Below are 19,479 nucleotides of genomic sequence, written 5' to 3'. Positions count from 1 at the left end.
TCAGAAGTTAATAAGAAATGTGTGGTTTGCTAGTATGTAGCCTATTTTTCTTATGGATACATTTTAGTGTATTTTGTGTTACATTTAAGTCATGTTCTTGGGAATGATGTGTGTTGTAATGCCATGTCTGTTGTACACATTTAAATATCAAGATCACTTAACTCAATCGTTTAATCATTTTAATAGGTAACTTACATTCTTCACTTGTTTTATTTTAGCAACTGGAAGCTTCAAGGCCATAGAACTGTTCAAGAAATTATAAAAATGTTTGGGAATACAAAAAACAAGAGGTATAGTTCTCTATAGTGAATACTTTGTGCGCACAATGTAACAGTTTTCAATTAAATTATTTTTTTAAGCACTAGTCTGTGTGGTCTGGTTGCCCAGCAAAATTACTATGCACATACAAAATGCTAGAAACTATACAGAACTTTGGTGTTTGGTGTGTTCTGATAAAATAGCAGTATATTTATATATGTGCTTAGTCTATGACCATGAATTAGTATGTCTGGTATATTAAATTGTGGGTTTTGTGGATATCTGTAATATGGGATTACATTATTGCTGCTATGTTTTTTAAACATGTTCAGTTTAATTCTGTAAGGCTTTTCAAATTTCATGATACAAACACTTGTAGAACCAAAACGAGCTCATGAAGCATTGAAGTCTTATTATTAATGGTTTGTGTTATTTTCAACAAACACACATTTAAAGCTTGTGCGAATACCCAAAACAAACTATTTCAAACAATCGTTTGAATTTTCTAGCACAAAAATTTGGAATTCGTTACCCCAATCTATACGTCAAACAAACAATTTTATTACATTTAACAAAAAATTAAAAGCTATCTTTCTACCACACTTTATGAAATAAACTAAACATGCTTCATGTTCAGTTTATGAAAATCACCTTAGTTTAATGTTTGAATACTGTTCTTGCATAAATGGTTATTGTAGTTTTATGTCTGTCATTTGTTTTTAAGTATAATATATTTCATTATAAGTGTGCATGCATATATGATTATTTATGTTTTGCTCTTATTGCTCAAGATGAAATATGATGTATTTGTTGTAAATTGTATATTGATAGAAGACCTTGTTGAAAATAAGAAATGCATTATATAAATTGCATATTATGTAATTTCAATGATGTATTTCTTAACAATATAAAGAAGTGAAACTCCAGCTGCTGGAGCAGTATTAAATTTTCATTAAAACAATCAACAAGTCTATCTTTTTTTAATAAATTAAGATTTTATAATTATTATTATTATATGCCTGATACATGAAATATCTGTATGTTTTGTCTAATACATATTTTTTCTAATAAAGCCAATTTAAACTGTTACATTTATTTACTTGCAGTGACATGTCAAGCATGTAGACACAGCTTCATATTAACCCAGAACAAATGCTTAAAAAGTCGAGAACCAGAAATGACATTCTTCTGGACATAAACATATTCGGATGAAGAACTCGTGTCTCTACAAAAGAAATATTTCAACGTTCAATTATTTCCAAAAATCTTAATCTGTAATTACTGATATGAAACGATGTGTATATTGTAGTCTCTAAATTATAAATGACTCTTTATTTATATGAATATTCTTAATGTTCTATTAATTGAATACACATGTAATTGCAACTGTTATAAAAAAATTAAATATTATAATCATAAATATGTTTATAAAAATTACTAAACAAATTGCACCGGTAAATAACAGTTTTATGTTTCAAAGGGTAACTAAAGACTTGATTATTTAACACAGCATCATATGAAGGATGTCTTTCAGTACCGTACATGAATTATAACATTTAGCAAATATATGTAGTTGTTTGGTAACCAAGCTTCTAGTATAATAATAATATCCATGTTTATATACTCTACACTCTCTATTATTAGGTGAAAATACATTTAAAAGCCTGCTTGTTAATGTTACTTCGAGGATTCTCAGTACTGACCTCCAATACCCATAAGAGCTATGATACTTTAGGGATAAAATTAACCAAAACACAAAACTTTACCAAATGTTCAATTATCTTAGTATAAAAGGGGCCATAATTCTGTCAAAATGCCAGTCAGTGTTACATAACTTGCCTGCACAGTCCCCTTACGATAGTTAGTAAGTGTTGCGAGTCTGAAAGCAATGGCTTTAATACTTTAGGAATAAAGTGAACCTAAACACAAAACGTAAACAAATTTTCAATTTTCTAAGCATAAAGAGGGAACATAATTCTTACAAAATGCTTGATTCAGTTGTCTGCTCTTGTTTATAGATTGGGGTCATGTTGTAAAAGAAGTATGCAAAATATTAAAGCAATATGACAAGTTATATAGAAAATATTTGAGGTGGTACGCAAACTTTAAAATAAATTTATCAATAATATGCATATTCTAAGTGGAAAAAGGGCCATAATACTTACAAAATGCTTGTTAAAGTTGCCTGCTCTTGTTTATAGATTGGGGTCATGTTGGAAAAGAAGTATTCAAAATATGAAAGCAATATGTCAAGGGACATTGAAAATATTTAAGGTGGTACGCAAACTTTAACATTCCAACGCTAACACGGGATAGGGAAAAGTACCTTCAGTATATGATCTTTTCTGAAGCTTGAATAAATATGAAAAATATTTAATTACAATTTCTTTCGTAAACTTATATGCCGGTATTGGGTGTTTACTTGAACTAAAGTATGAGGAAGCAGAAGCTGATATTTGGGTGTGTAGTATAGCTCTTCCTATTTGGAGAAAATAATAAAATATTACGGCAATATATCACTTTAATAAATAGTTTTATCACATGTCATACCCTGTTCCCCATGTAATATAACCATTTCAAATATTTTTATCTTACACATGTGTTATATACTTTTTTAGCGTTTTCATCGGCTTAGATTTCGTTTGATTGACCAATCGCATTTTGTTATTTTGCTGAAATGCCGTTGCAACATCAAATGACGTCACGAAATGTAAACAACATTCGGGATTTATCATTATGTTTGCGTAAATATTTATTTGCTCATTTAAACACATGTGATAAAAAAGATATGACACTTGTTGGCATTTCATAAAAGGCAAGCTTACTAACACAATTCCTGGACGAGTTTAATAAAATATGGTATGATATGGCAACTCGTGCCAGATCCTATATATAGCAATCACTTGACGACATTTTCAACTGAACAGTTCGATCAGCTGATGCCTCTTATTGACTACTGCTCTCTTTACTGGTGCGTTGTTTGTAACCGCTGGATCCATCATGTCCAAAACTTCTATCTCTATCAGCGGAATGAATAATTCCAAGCACAGGTTGAGCAGGCGAATGCAAATTTTTGCTGTTCTACAGCACTCATTTGGCTTGGAAAGTCAGGCATCCACCAGTGCAATGCAGGCATCTAAACACATATCGCAAGTCTTTCTTTAACATAGCACTTAGTCCAAAAGATTGCCCTCCTTCTTGAAAAATCGTCAACAATTTTCTACATTTTAATTGACTAAATCATGCTGTTTTCACTGAGGTTTATTTGATGTCAATATAAAGTTATTCTGTATGTTCATTTTTAAAAATTGTCAATAGCCTATGAAACACGTTATTTGTGTCTGTATTAGCTATTGCTGTAAATTGATCTATTTTGTGAATTAATGCAACACGTTATCTTAAAGCCACTGCTATCAAACACCGAAGCATCGTATGTAGCATTCGGCAATCTTTACACAGCATCAATGAACCTTAAAGAAGAGTTAATGTGTTACTTAAGAAAAATTTTCAAGATATAACTGATAGCTGCATCTGCTTAAGCATTAAAAAATAGAAGCTTGATAACACAGTGCTCATGGTGTCAATTATTGGTAGTTAATGTTATTATTGCATGTACATACAATAATCATTATTTTATGTCAAAGATGATAAGCAGTACGCTAGTTCAATTTGTTATGGTATTCCTCAGCTTTATTATCAAATTTTATTATAAGGTGATGAATCATAAAACTGCATTTACATTTACCTCATGTTGGCATCAATGACAGCCGCTCAGTAATGTTAATAAACCCTTTCCTGCACACATCAGCTTCTTCAGATTCAGCTGGTTTTATAATTAGAATTACAGTCCCGTCTACTGCTCCAACTACATTTCAAATGCATAAAAGCTGGTTCTTGTGGAAATCTGAAAATATCAATACATTTTTATTCAACTTAGTATAACAATTGGAAATAAGACAAGGGCTGTTTGTAAAACATGCATGCCCCCCATATGGGCTGTCAGTTGTAGTGGCATCCATTGTGTGAATACGTTTTTTGGCCCTGTGACCTTGACCTTTGACCTAGAGACCTGAAAATCAATAGGGGTCATCTGCGAGTCATGATCAATGTACCGATGAAGTTTCAGGATCCTAGGCGTAAGCGTTCTTGAGTAATCATCCGGAAACCATTTTTCTATTTCGGGTCACTGTGACCTTGACATTTGACCAAGTGACCTGAAAATCAATAGGGGTCATCTACAAGTCACGATCAATGTACCTATGAAGTTTCATGATCCTAGGCATAAGCGTTCTTGAGTTATCATCCGGAAACCATCTGGTGGACAGACGGACATACGGACGGACGGACCGACATGTGCAAAACAATATATCCCCTCTTCTTCGAAAGGGGGCATAATAAATATAATGAAATGGGCATTAACCCATTTTGTTTATACAACAAAAGATTATTCTAATTATTAAAGCTCTAACATGGAAGTTTATTCGAAATCATTTAGTATAAGCCTAGGTAAAGATCTAAAATCTGGGGGCTTCGGGTTCCAGGACCACCGTTAGTGTCGAGGCCTGAATATCGTAGTTAAGTATGGTTCAATTAAAACTTGTTGAAGGTCACAAGATACTAAAAGATTTCCTTAAGAAATTCAATGTAAAAGCAATAACTTCAACACAAAATATTGTCAAACTTTTGCGCGTAGAGACCCCCATAACCATACCTTTTCTTACAGAGCATTCCAAGACGAATTGATTTAAACAATAAAAAAACATAGATCATGTGGTATGTAAAAAAGAACTCCACGCGAATCAACTGAACGATCACTGTTTTATGGCTATCTTTTTACCGGTTTTATATCTCCAGTTGATGATGGTTTTCCGCCAACGCCTTTTGGTAAACGGCCTTTCTGGTACTATACTGTCTCCAACCTAAAGCAAAACAGTGAATTTCTAGTATGCAGCAATGTTTTCCTTACCACATGCACACAGACATGTTCAATAATTAAGTCATGGCAAGTGCCCATAAAGAGAATTGTGTCTTCAAATAAATGGCGATTTTGTTTTTAGAGGGAATAGCATTAACACCAAAAGTATTTAGTATACTGTAACCTGAAGTATTACATGCTCAACAGTCATAAGCGGCAATCGTGATACATCGGCTATCTCGGATTCCTCCGTAAGATAGGCCTCGTGGCTAACGGTCGCCATATTGCCTTGTATTACTACTTTACTACCCAAAAGGTTGTCAGTCTATTGTTATGAGGCTGTATACGATGCGCGTTGAACTAGCGCCAAACTTTTTACCGAAACTTTGATATTAAGAGCACTATTAACGTTCATTTGTGTTGCATTTTGACCTATTATCCAAGTGATTTACTTTTCCATTATTATTTAATCACCCTATCATCCAATTTTTAAGATGAAATTACGGTGTTTACAAAACCAACCAAACCGAAAGTGAAACTAGATGCATTACGTTTCGCGATGTAAACATTAAATATTTGTTCAGTTTGAGGAAGCGAATCGATAATAGACGATGGAATATGTATGCAATACAGTCTATCATTGCCGATTGTAGTACTGGCTAAACAAAACCTTTTATGACAGGTCATGTATAGAACGTTAATCAAAATAGTGACCATAAATCACTACAAATGTCTGGGTTGATCATTAATATAATTAATGCACGTTTCTGATCTAATTGCCTGTATCTAGTTGTAATTACCATGATATTGATAAAATTAAAACGTTTTTTTTTCATAAATTAACATTACATGTTTTATTTTTATCATTTAGGGAATATATAATTGTATCATTATCATCATTAAATATTCTGAAAATAATCTAAATTATCATGATTACTTTAAAGTATAATTTTTAAATTTTTCTCATTATTTTTAATGAATTTCCACATTTGCTTGATTCAAAATAAAATGTATAAATAAGGGTTTCAGTTTTTAATTTTAATCCAATTTTTAGTTCGATTAAATTTAAAGTACTTACTACATGCATGTATGTGAAATGCTCTTGAGTTCGTTTCCTGGGCCTAGAACCAGTACTTGGGTGTCTCTTGGAGATTTCTTAAGAATGCTCCCACACTGGGGATCAAACCAGTGACCTCCAGATCATTAGGTGGACACCACATCCATTACACATCAGCGACCTTTAATTAGTAAATTACTTTAGTATTGCAGCAGTATAAAATATAATGTTGCTACATATTTTTGGAAAATGATTAATGTGCAGTACTAAATAAATATAAATGCATACAATTTTAATTGTGTATATTGTGTGATTATTAGTTGCAAATTCACTTTTTACAGGTATACTGGATTATGAAAGACTGATAAACACAAAATTGACAACTCATCTCCCCAACGATACTTTGTGTGGCTCATTCTCAGAACAAACCCATAGTCAGTGAGAAAACTACAGTGTAAAAAGACCACTTGATTGTGACAATTATGGCAGACCAAGCAAATGTTATCATTTAAAATAAAGAAAACTTCCAGTTCAATATACATTTTATACCAATTATGACATTGACCAACACAGAAAATAATTATAAGGTTGATTTTCCCAAAATTGACTGTTACAATTGGATACTGTTTTAAGCTTCACTCTACTTTGTCTGAAAATAAAAGTCCTAAATGATGTAAAAGAAACATACATATTTAATTTTTAGTTTTCCAAGTATATATATATATATACATATATTTTTTATTTTTTTTTTCAGTATTGTGTGAAAGGATTTGAAGTAATTATGTGTTTTTGAAATATGATTTATGTGAATTTGAATAAATATATAAAATTTAGTGATTTTCTCAGACAAAACTGTTAATTATATACCAAAGTATTCAGAATGTATTATTGTAATATTCATTCGAATTTTTTAGTACAAAAAGCACTTTTCCCTGGCATTAGTTATTATAGTAATTGCATATTTTATTATTCTGACAGCATTTATAAACTGTGTTCATGCAAGCATGAACACGGTTTCATTTTTTGAGTATTTAAACAAGAGGGCCATGATGGTCCTGTATCGCTCCACTGCTGAAAAAAAGGCTGAAACAAATTTCTTTGCATGTGCAAATACTTAAATATAGGCCCTATTTAAGTACATGTACACTTTTGTGACCTTCTGGGCTGGGTCAAATTTAACCCAAGGGGTATAATTTGAGCAAACTTTGTAGAGGACTACTATATCTCACTTCATACAAAATGTTGTAGCCCTAGGTCCTAGAGTTAAGGACAAGAATATTTTTTAAGTTTTCACAAAATAAGCAAGATATAAGCGTATATAATGTTCAATTTTGCGACCCGCGGGTCAGGATCAAATTTGACCCAAAGGGCATAATTTGAACAAACTTGGTAGAGGACTATACGATGTTATTGCATACCAAATTTGGTAGCCATAGTACGAATGGTTTTCGACAAGAAGATTTTTAAAGATTACACAAAATAGGCGCTTTATAAGCGTTTATTCAGTTTTGTGACCTCCTGGGGCAGGGTCAAAGTTGACCCCAGAGGCATTATTCGAACAAATTTGGTAGAGGTTTATTAGATGTCACTACATACCAAATTTGGTAGCCCTAGGCCCAATGGTTATGGACAACAAGATTTTTAAAGTTTTCACAAAATAGGCCCCATATAAGCGTATGTTCAGTTTTGTGACCCCGGGCAGGGTCAAATTTGACCCAAGGGGCATAGTTTGAACAAACTTGGTAGAGAACTATTACATGTCACTACATACCAAATTTGGTAGCCCTACGCCTTATGGTTAAGGACAAGAAGAGTTTTAAAATTTTCACAAAATAGGCACTTTATAAGCATATAATTGATTTTGTGGCCCCTGGGGCAGGGTCAAATTTGACCCCTGGGGCATAATTTGAACAAACTAAAAAGAGGACTATACAATGTCACTACATACCAAAATGTGTAGCCCTAGGCCTAATGGTTATGGACAAGATTTTTTTTAAAGTTTTCACAAAATAGGCATCATATAAGCATATGTTCAATTTTGTGACCCCCGGGGCAGGGTCAAATTTGACCCTAGGGATTAAATTTGAACAAATTTGGTAGAGGACTATTAGATGTCACTATATACCAAATTTGATAGCCCTAAGCCGGATGGTTATGGACAAGAAGATTTTTGAAGTTTTCACAACATAGGCCTTATATAAGCATAAGTTCAATTTTGTAATCCTCGGGGCAGGGTCAAACTTGATCCCAGGGGCATAATTTGAAAAAACTTGGTAGAGAACTATAAGATGCCACTACATACCAAATTTGGTAGCCCTAGGCCCAATGGTTATGGAAGAGAAGATTTGTAAAGTTTTCACAAAATATACCCGATATAAGCATATGTTCAATTTTGTGACCCCCGGGGCAGGGTCAAATTTGACCCAAGGGGCATAATTTGAACAAATTTGGTAGAGGACTATTAGATGCCTCTGCATACCAAATTTGATAGCCCTAGGCCCAATGGTTATGGACGGGAGATTTTGAAAGTTTTCACAAAATAGGCCTTATATAAGCAAATTTTCAATTTTGTGACCCCCTGGGGCAAAGTCAAATTTGACCCCAGGGGCATAATTTGAACAAATGTGAAAGAGGTTCACCCCAGGAACATTCCTAAGAAATTTCATCAGAATTGGACCAGTAGTTTAGGAGAAGATGTTTAAAGGAAAAGTTAATGCACGGACGCACGATGGACACAGGACCTTTGGCCAGTGGAGCTAAAAATCAAATTAAACATTTAGTTTTGATGTAAAATCAGTTTTTATATGCAAGTGTCTATTTCACTTATAAATTAAAACAGCATATTATACATTGTTGAAAAGATTATTCCAAGCTTGATGTCATATTTCAACTTTGCATACCCGGTAGTGTAGTTAATTGAACATTGTATTGAACTGTATGGGCAGCTATATTTTTAATTTATGTATGTTGTATTATACAAAATGCATTATTTCTACCACAAGTAGACCCTATAAGGCCTACTGCTACTAAATAGGCACTGGTATGAATTCGACACTGTTTTTTATGCTCATGCAAAACTTTAATTATTACTTCACTTTACTATATAAAATATTTGCAAGTATTTGTTCAACATTTTTTGCAAAGAGTGTCTTAATGCATTTGAAAATATACTTAAAACAAACTAAAAATGCATTTTAACATACCTTTTTCCTGGTAAAGTGTATTTGGGATGATAAAAAATACACTTGAAGAGTATTAATGCTGGAAAAATGCAGAAAAAATACATTTGTTTCTGTTAGAAGTGTGTCTGGTCTGCATTTTTAAGTGTATTAAATGCACATCAAATGCAGATAAATACAATGCCAATACTGTTACATGTATTGTAATGGACATAAAATGCACTTGTTCTTGTAATTAAATGCTTTAGTGAATTGAAATAACCTTTTTATAACGTTTTAACAATTAAAAATACCTTTTTATATAAATTTTCTTTTGAAATGTGACACTTTATTGATTTTTGCACCACTAGTAAGAGATATAATTTGTGCTCATAATGCTTTATCATTACACTATATAATATCATTTGTTGTATGAAAATTACCCGTAAAATTTATGTGAAAGCTCAAGAGATCAATAGCAGCGTGCTATACCCTGCTCCTTTTTACATGACTTGATGGTATTTAGTCCCCAATTCTACATGGCCAAGGGCAAATTAATGTGCAGATTTGACAAATAAGTCATAACTGGGATCCAATAGGCAGACTTTCATATTACTTGTATTTAATTTAAATCATGATCTGAATTGCTGTTTGGCAAATCTTCGTTGGTCACAGTATTGAACTGAATTTTGTTCACGTTGTAGTGATTATATTTTCAATATTTATCAGACAAACATCTTTCTTCAAAAGTTTAATATGATTGCTTGGTTAATTTAGAATCAAGATCAATGCATCATAACATAAAATGAAAAAAATGTGTAATAGTAAAAATGGCAGCAAAAAAGCACTAGATTATCTGCCTTAAATCTGAGACGTTATGTTGATGTATTGGAATTTCTCATTAATAATGTGTTCCATAGTTGTATAATTGTATAGTCGCATGCATGAGTGTTGTCAATGTCACAATACCATTTAAAGCCTATAATTTACTAAAACAATTTGAAGTTTGATGTGTGTTTTTTTCAAGATCAAGATATATATATATATTGTTGAAAAGTTAACATGCAATAAGTTTACTGTAATTAAGTGACAAATAGTTTTACTGATTTGGTTGGATGCATATATGCAGATATATCATGGTTTGTGCAGAGGACAGTAGCAAAAACAAGAGCTGTCTCCGTAGGATGACATACGCCCCCGATAAACGCTTTGATAGAAGTTATGAGCATTTTTCAAAACCTAAACGCCGACCCTAAGTTCAATGTCAAAGGGGTCAAAAGTTGTGTGTGTATGGGAAGGCCTTGTCCATATACACATGCATACCAAATATGAATGTTACATCTGAAGCGACATAGAAGTTATGAGCATTTTTTCGAAACCTAAATGCAAAGTGTGACGGATAGACAGACGGACAGTGCGATCACTATATGCCCTCCTTTGGGAGCATAAAAATGTGTATCACATTGTTTTGGTAAATTAGTAATGTAGTTAAAAGAACAGAATCATCAATTATAAAGTTATTGATTATAAAGTGTTGCTGGCATATTTGATGCATTCATCTAGCTATAAGAAGGTCCCTGTTTTATCCCCACTGGCACTGAGCGAGGGTTCTCAAAATCGTTAAACAATATGAATAAGTACATATAGGGTCGAGAAAGCCTTGTTGATATGGGGGCTAAACACCTGAAATCAAAGCGACCCAGGTTAAAGGCCGAGGCCAAACAAATAAACCAGAGGCCGCATGAGCCTGCTATACTCTGAACAAGTATTGTTTCTTCTCAGAAAACTGGCTTAAGTGTCTTACTAAGCTTTAGACTTTGAGTTTCAGTGCAATCTATCTAAAATAAATTGGTTAAATTAAATAATAATTTGTTAAAAATAAACATTCTGCACAAATTCAATTATTTACTTTACCTCACGACTGTGTGCATGAATCATTTCAGTCTTGATGGTTAGTGAACTATGTCAAAAGCACCCTAGCTATGAAACACTTGTATTTTGAATATTGCAATGTTCCACAGAAATGATGCTGATGATAATTCTACACGATCATGACATGAAAAATGATGAATTATTAGATATATTTCTAAATTCCATTTCCACCAACAATTCGGTTATTCCACTACCAGTTCACATGCTTCGTACACAGTCGAAAATAACACTATTCCACTCAACAACCGTGACACATGTACTCAATTTTTCAACTTTTCGCAATTAAAATTGTCTTCTGCTGTTATTGTTGTTGTTGTACTTTTGAAAGTAGTTCGAAAGATGGCGACTATTAACCCAGAGATTGATTTATGAAATAAATCGTCTGCTGATCCAGAGTGTCATAAGCGGGTTGGGTAAATCAGTCTTCATTTATTTACATCGATAAATACACACTGGCAATAATAGAATGAGTAAACATAAATAATGTATTAAGAAACACCAGAATTTTAGATAAAACTTACTTATTTTCGTAAGATTTCATTTATACAGTATTAAAACATTCATCGTTAAAATGTTATGCTAAAACCAAGGCACGCGTTGTCAAATGCTATGTCAACAAAGGGGAACTACTCTATACGGTTTGTGGTTAAATTCTACGTATTTGCCTTTGAAAATCAATTCAATTTAGCAATGATAAAAGTGTCAAACAAAGGTTTCTTTGCCCTATTTACTATCAAAACTGACAGCAAATATTGCATCGGCAATGAACGACGAGTCGGTGCGTCCAATTTATAAATCAGCAATCCAACAATGAAATATATAAATAGTTTCCGGGTGAAATCGATATATATCGCTTACTTTTTCTTAATGGTTGCTGCTTACCTCAAAAACGCGTTAAATCGGCTAATGTCCTCGTAAACGTTGAATGCGTTCATCAAAAGCGGCAATGTTTGAGTACTGCTTTACAACTTGAGACAGGTTGAACGCTTGCTCAAATAGTTGTGCTCAAACTCAAAGATGAGTTAGACTCAGTACTCAAAAACGTTTCGTGATCACCAATTTAAGCAAGGTGTTTAACTCATCACAACAATTGAGCAAAATCTCAAAGTTGAGTTAAAATATCGACTTAAGTATGTTCGTTATACTAGGCCAATGACAGCTTTATGACCCCGGTCATAGCTATATATATATATATATATATATATATATATATATATATATATATATATATATATATATATATATATATATATATATATATATATATATATATATATATATATGGGCAGAATCGTAAAAACACGTGTCTTTATTGAGGATATCACTGAAAATCCGATTGAAATCGGTTGAAAACAAACAATATAGCGAATTTTATTTTGGGATCGAGCAGGTAAAGTACGAAAACGACCAAATTAATATTCATGATTCGACACGTGACTTCAAACCTTAACAAACAATTTGGCGGATACGGGCGTATTTAGCGGAGCGAAGGAAAGAAAAAAAGCAAATACATCTGTTACAGACGGAAACTGAGTTACAACGCTACGTTTTGCTAAATCTATGTATTTATTTTCCATAGGCTAATAATGCTAATAATAGCATTATAATTTGCATAACTCGCGACGCGGCGATTATTTTCGCCTGTTGCATGTATTTATGATCTTTTACATGTTATTTTATCGATTCAAAACCGATTTTGACAGGTTTTTGATGTCAATCTCGACAAAAATGTATTTCAATGAATTTATTAAAAGTATATTTCTCGCTATACGATTTATACTTAAAACCGATGTATTACGCAAACTGGGGCTTTTAACAAAGAATGCATTTTTAAAGATGACAGTTTTTGCTGGAATTGTTTGAATCACTTGAAAAAAGTGTTTATTAGTTTACACGCTATAATTTGATGGATATGGCCCTCGTATTGCTTAGCCCTTATTAAACGTTTAGGCCTTAAGGCAGCATTCAATGGAAATGGCCGGTACATGTCCTTTCACCACCTTGTACAAGAGCGTCAACCTGTGGGAAACTTGTGTAGCATTTCTTCACGCTGTCTGAAGCGGTAGTCTCCAGATGAACCTTGATAAACCTAGGGATGAAACTTGCGGCAGATTGCTTAACACTCTCTAGGGATCCATGTCTTTTTGGTTGAATGGGCCCCGTACAATACTGGCATATTCTTGCTTTAAACGGACACGTGCTATGAAGGCACTTTTGAGGCAGTCTAAATGGCAGTGATTGAGGCTTCTTTTGAGGAATCCAAGACTAGAGTTCGCTCGCTTTGTTATATTGGTGATATAGTTTTTCCATTCCATGTTTTCTGATAAAGTAGTACGAAGGTAGGTGTTTTCATATACTCGTTTGAAGATATCTTTGTAAATTTTATTAAAGAAGCTAGATTTGTGTTTGGAACTTAAATAACATTTCTTTGCGTTGAATTCCACCACCCATTCGTTGGCCCATTTCTGAATGTTATCTAGGTCATTGTGTAGAATCACATGATCTTCAAGTTTATATGTGTGTAAAGAAGTAAGTCGTCTGCAAAATTTCCGATCTGTGACTTCAATCTCTCTGGCAGTTTGTTTATGTGGCATAAAAATAACAGCGCTGTCCCTTGAGGAACTCCGGAGCTCAATGGTACTTGATGTGGTTACTCCCCGTCAACAACCACACACATTTCTCGGCAGGTGAGGAAGTATGAGATCCAGGAGAGGAGGTTACCTCGGATTCCGTAGTTCTCGAGATTCAGTAGCAAGCGTTGGTGCAGGACCGTGTCGAAGGCCTTATTCAAGTCCAGGAGGATGGTATAGATGTGTTGTTTTTGTCATAACTGATAAGACAATCATGGATTGTTACAACTAGTTGAGTTTCACACGAATATCTAAAGCGAAATCCGTAATTCATGGAGGTGAGAACTCTGTATATTATCAAGATGGTATAGAATGTGTAGGCAAATGATATGCTCGGGAAGTTTGGAGGTGACTGGTAAAGTATACAGGGCGGTAATTTTCCGCTGCGTGACGGTCTCCCTGTTTATATACTGGTGCTATGTTGGCATATATCAAATATTTTGGCAATGCGCCAGTGTTGATTGGTTGCTGGAAGATAGCGGTAATAGCTGGGGTTAGCTCCATAACACAGGTATGGTGGTCTTTGTTGGGTACTTCGTCAGGATCTACAGCTTAGTTGACCATACGGTTAATAGTTTGTTAAAGCTTGCTTGACCGATCACAAGTGTAGGGATGTTTTCTGTTACATTGTCTGGAAAACTGGTGTCTGTTGTTAGCCATCATTCTTGGTGAAAACTGATTGAAGCTGGTTTACTAAGACCCCAGCTCTGCCTTTGGAGTCGTTGATGAGGTGACCAGTGGAGCATAAGGCGTCAAAGTGTTCCAACTTGACAGGCAATCGCAAAGACCAGATTAGACGATCTGTGAACTTTTTACTGGGCCTGGGTTTGATTGAATGTCGCCACATAACACGAGCAACGAAAGAATGAGGGCTCTGTTCTTAGCAGGTTGGGCAGAATCAGCAGAGTGGTACCTGTGTTTTTACTGTTCTGGCAGTAAGGCCGATGAAAAACGATGTAAGATTCTTATGAGATGGATAATGTTTTGTCTGGCAACAGCTGATAGCGATAGTTGTTATGAGCAGTATTCCCGAGTGTGAGTTTGAACAAATTCAGACTGCATTTTTGCTTCATGTTTATGCCGGGTGGTTGGGGTTTTTTTTTGCCGAAGCACGCGTTAAAAGTACTTGAAGTTAATTAAAGTCAAGAAATTTTTGTCCTCTATAAATACATGCGACTTTTTCTTTGCGAATGCACACTCCTACGTTCTGCATAATAATGGTAAATACCACATACTATTCTAAACTACTACGGACTATCTTAATCTCACGAATTTAACGTTGAATCTTAAGTTTTCTTGATTTTTTTGTAAGCGTGTTAAGTTAAATTGATTGCAATAATAGGTCTCTAGTTACCGACACTCCACTTCGCTTTTTGATCTCAAGTACACTAGAAAGGTGTCAAAATCGACCTTTCAACTTACTGTTTGCGTGTTAACGGTTTTCAGGACATAATCATCCCAAGCGTCAACCGCGGTCTTTTATCAATTGAATAATGCACAGCAAATCTCAATTTAACCTGCTTTTCGGCGTGTTTTCGAAAATGTAAAACTGTCAAGAAATCAACATCTGTTCTTGCATCTCTTGAATACCACGCGTCAACACGTTGTTTTAGGTATAAAACGTACAATAACCGCGGACGTACCAAAAAGCCTTGTGGCTGAAATTCTATAATTAATAGGTATGCTTGAATATCAACCTTTTGACTTGTAGGATCAGTCCACGTGTATATTTTTAATGCATGTAAATAGAATATGCTGAATATTATTGTATATTGTTCCATTTTGTCATATTTTGTTTGTGGCGTTGTTCATAATACAGTATGACAAATTCTAAATATTAAAAACCTAACAATAAATTATTGAATCCTTTAACAAGGGACAAAATTGTCACAAAACCAGGTTTTCATTGTGAAAAAAAAACCTGATAAAGGGAGAAAACTCAAACTGAACTTTTGAAATGAACAAACAAAATTACCCCCCTTTGTAAGTTTGTTTTTAAAAAAAATATATTTTTAGTCGTGGCGACCTTGACATTGGAGATATTGACGTGATTCTTTCGTGCGACACACCGTCCCATGATGGTGAACAAATGTGCCAAATGATTTTACATTCTCACAATGAATGACATAGTTATGGCCAGGACAAGCTCATTTATGGCCATTTTTGACCTTTGAACTCAAAGTGTGACCTTGACCTTGGAGATATCGACGTAATTATTTCGCGCGACACACCGTCCAATGATGGTAAACAAATGTGCCAAATTATTTTAAAATCTGACAATGAACGACATAGTTATGGCCCGGACAAGCTTGTTCCGCCCGCCCGCCAGCCCGCCAGCCAGCCCGCCAGCCCGCCAGCCAGCCCGCCAGCCCGCCAGCCCGCCCGCATTCGCCAATCTAATAACCAGTTTTTTCCTTCGGAAAACCTGGTTAAAAACCGATCATTCGAATAAAAGTTTGCTAGTCGTTTCCATCCCTTATATGAATCGTAACGACGTAGTGTTTAGGAGACATATAAGCCCATTCGGCCAGGTGTTATATAATTTGATCCAATATCATGAGCAAACAGTATTTACATTATACACATGTAACGTTAAATTAAAAACCTATATACACTGCAAACAATTATGTTTTACAATACTCTCCTCTAATGGGATCTTATTAAAGTAACACTCGCGCACTTAATGAGTTATGCACCATATTAAAGCACTGTTATCAAACATATACATTTCACTCATACTTTTTATTAACGAAACGTATCAGGAAGGCAACATATGTCTAGGTAGGCTAATATTTGATAGTTATGCCATTAATCGTTTAGAATGTAATTATAAATTCGAGTTATATATGAGAAGCAGCCACTTAATAAATTATTATTGAAAGGTAATCTGGTTCCTGAAAATAAGACACTACACACCATCCAAAGGACTGTACTATCATTGATTTTGATTATACAATAGTTAACATACAGAAACAATTGGACGAATTTATTTTAAACCCAGTAAAATAGGTGGTCTTAATTTGAATTATCGTCTGAGACTGTCGTTTATTTTTCAAAATCGGTAATAAACGGAAATATTCATTTTGCCTTTTACTATGAATAAATAATATTTTTTATCCTTGGCATCAACTCATATCTATTTTTACAAATACCTTTTGATAAGAAACATATATAAACTTACAATTTCCCGTCTATATATGATTTCTTCATGAAACATTTGTATCGGTTTTAAACTGAGTCCTTCATAAGTGCGTCTCGAATCGTCGTGCTCTTCAAGTCGATTCTGCGTGAAATTTCTTCCAACATGCTGAACAATTTCTTCATCAAAATTAAATGTATGAGGGTGATAATCTGTAATGTAACAATAAAAAACATAGATCATGTGGTATGTAAAAAAGAACTCCACGCGAATGAACTGAACGATCACTGTTTTATGGCCATCTTTTTACCGGTTTTATATCTCCAGTTGATGATGATTTCCCGCCAACGCCTTTTGGTAAACGGCCTTTCTGGTACTATACTGTCTCCAACCTAAAGCAAAACAGTGAATTTCTAGTAATTAGTATGCAGCAATGTTTTCCTTACCACATGCACACAGACATGTTCAATAATTAAGTCATGGCAAGTGCCCATAAAGAGAATTGTGTCTTCAAATAAATGGCGATTTTGTTTTTAGAGGGTATAGCATTGAACACCAAAAGTATTTAGTATACTGTAACCTGAAGTATTATATGCTCAACAGTCATAAGCGGGTTGGGTATATCAGTCTTCATTTATTTACATCGATAAATACACGCTGGCAACAAAAGATTGAGTAAACATAAATAATGTATTAAGAAACACCAGAATTTTAGATTAAACTTACTTATTATCGTAAGATTTCATTTATACAGTATTAAAACATTCATCGTTAAAATGTTATGCTAAAACCAAGGCACGTGTTGTCAAATGCTATGTCAACAAAGGGGAACTACTCTATACGTTTTGGGGTTAAATTCTACGTATTTGCCTTTGAAAATCAATGAAATTTAGCAATGATAAAGGTGTCAAACAAAGGTTTCTTTGCCCTATTTACTATCAAAACTGACAGCAAATATTGCATCGGCAATGAACGACGACTCGGTGTGTCCAATTTATAAATCAGCATCCAACAATGAAATATATAAATATTTTCCGGGTGAAATCGATATATATCGCTTACTTTTTCTTAAGGGTTGCTGCTTACCTCAAAAACGCGTTAAATCGGCTAATATCCTCGTAAACGTTGAATGCGTTCATCAAAAGCGGCCATGTTTGAGTACTGCTTTACAACTTGAGACAGGTTGAACGCTTGCTCAAATAGTTGTGCTCAAACTCAAAGATGAGTTAGACTCAGTACTCAAAAACGTTTCGTGATCACCAATTTAAGCAAGGTGTTTTAACTCATCTCAACAATTGAGCAAAATCTCAAAGTTGAGTTAAAATATCGACTTAAGTATGTTCGTGATACTAGGCCAATGACAGCTTTAAGTCCCCGGTCATAGCTATATATATATATATATATATATATATATATATATATATATATATATATATATATATATATATATATATATATATATATATATATATATATATATATATATATATATATATATATATATATATATATATATATATATGGGTAGAACCGTAAAAACACGTGTCTTTATTGAGGATATCACTGAAAATCCGATTGAAATCGGTTGAAAACAAACAATATAGCGCATTTTATTTTGGGATCGAGTACGGTAAAGTACGAAAACGACCAAATTAATATTCATGATTCGACACGTGACTTCAAACCTAAACAAACAATTTGGCGGATACGGGCGAATTTAGCGGAGCGAAGGAAAGAAAAAATGCAAATACATCTGTTACAGACGGAAACTGAGTTGCAACGCTACGTTTTGCTAAATCTATGTATTTATTTTCCATATGCTAATAATGCTAATAATAGCATTATAATTTGCATAAATCGCGACGCTGCGATTATTTTTGCCTGTTGCATGTATTTATGATCATTTGCATATTATTTTATCGATTCAAAACCGATTTTGACAGGTTTTCGATGTCAATCTCGATAAAAATGTATTTCAATGAATTTATTAAAAGTCTATTTCTCGATATACGATTTATACGTAAAACAACGATCTATTCCGCAAACTGGGGCTTTTAACAAATAATGCATTTTTAAAGATGACAGTTTTTGCTGGAATTGTTTGAATCACTTGAAATAAGTGTTTATTAGTTTACACGCTATAATTTGATGGATATGGTCCTCGTATTGCTTAGCCCTTATTAAACGTTTAGGCCTTAAGGCAGCATTCAATGGAAATGGCCGGTACATGTCCTTTCACCACCTTGTACAAGAGCGTCAACCTGTGGGAAACTTGTGTAGCATTTCTTCACGCTGTCTGAAGCGGTAGTCTCCAGATGAACCTTGATAAACCTAGGGATGAAACTTGCGGCACATTGCTTAACACTCTCTAGGGCTGGCATATTCTTGTT

The 19,479-nt window shown here is 33.9% G+C and overlaps 1 protein-coding gene and 1 long non-coding RNA gene across 2 annotated transcripts in view; both read right to left on the bottom strand.

Annotated features, from left to right (window-relative positions):
• The window catches only part of LOC127846613 (uncharacterized), a 39,368-nt gene that overhangs the window by 7,354 nt on the left and 12,535 nt on the right, over nucleotides 1–19,479 (bottom strand). The gene's annotated exons all lie outside the window — the stretch shown is intronic.
• On the bottom strand, nucleotides 2,839–18,309 carry LOC127846614 (uncharacterized). Its single transcript, XR_008033568.1, has 5 exons — nucleotides 17,400–18,309; nucleotides 17,132–17,301; nucleotides 5,096–5,177; nucleotides 4,004–4,162; nucleotides 2,839–3,394 (listed from the first exon to the last, which is right to left on the bottom strand). It is a non-coding gene; the product is annotated as an uncharacterized LOC127846614 (long non-coding RNA).

This window comes from Dreissena polymorpha, chromosome 9, assembly GCF_020536995.1.
Source record: "Dreissena polymorpha isolate Duluth1 chromosome 9, UMN_Dpol_1.0, whole genome shotgun sequence".
Lineage (NCBI taxonomy): Eukaryota > Metazoa > Mollusca > Bivalvia > Myida > Dreissenidae > Dreissena > Dreissena polymorpha.
Note: the sequence above shows the minus strand (reverse complement) of the source record. Positions and strands in the feature narration are given on the sequence as shown.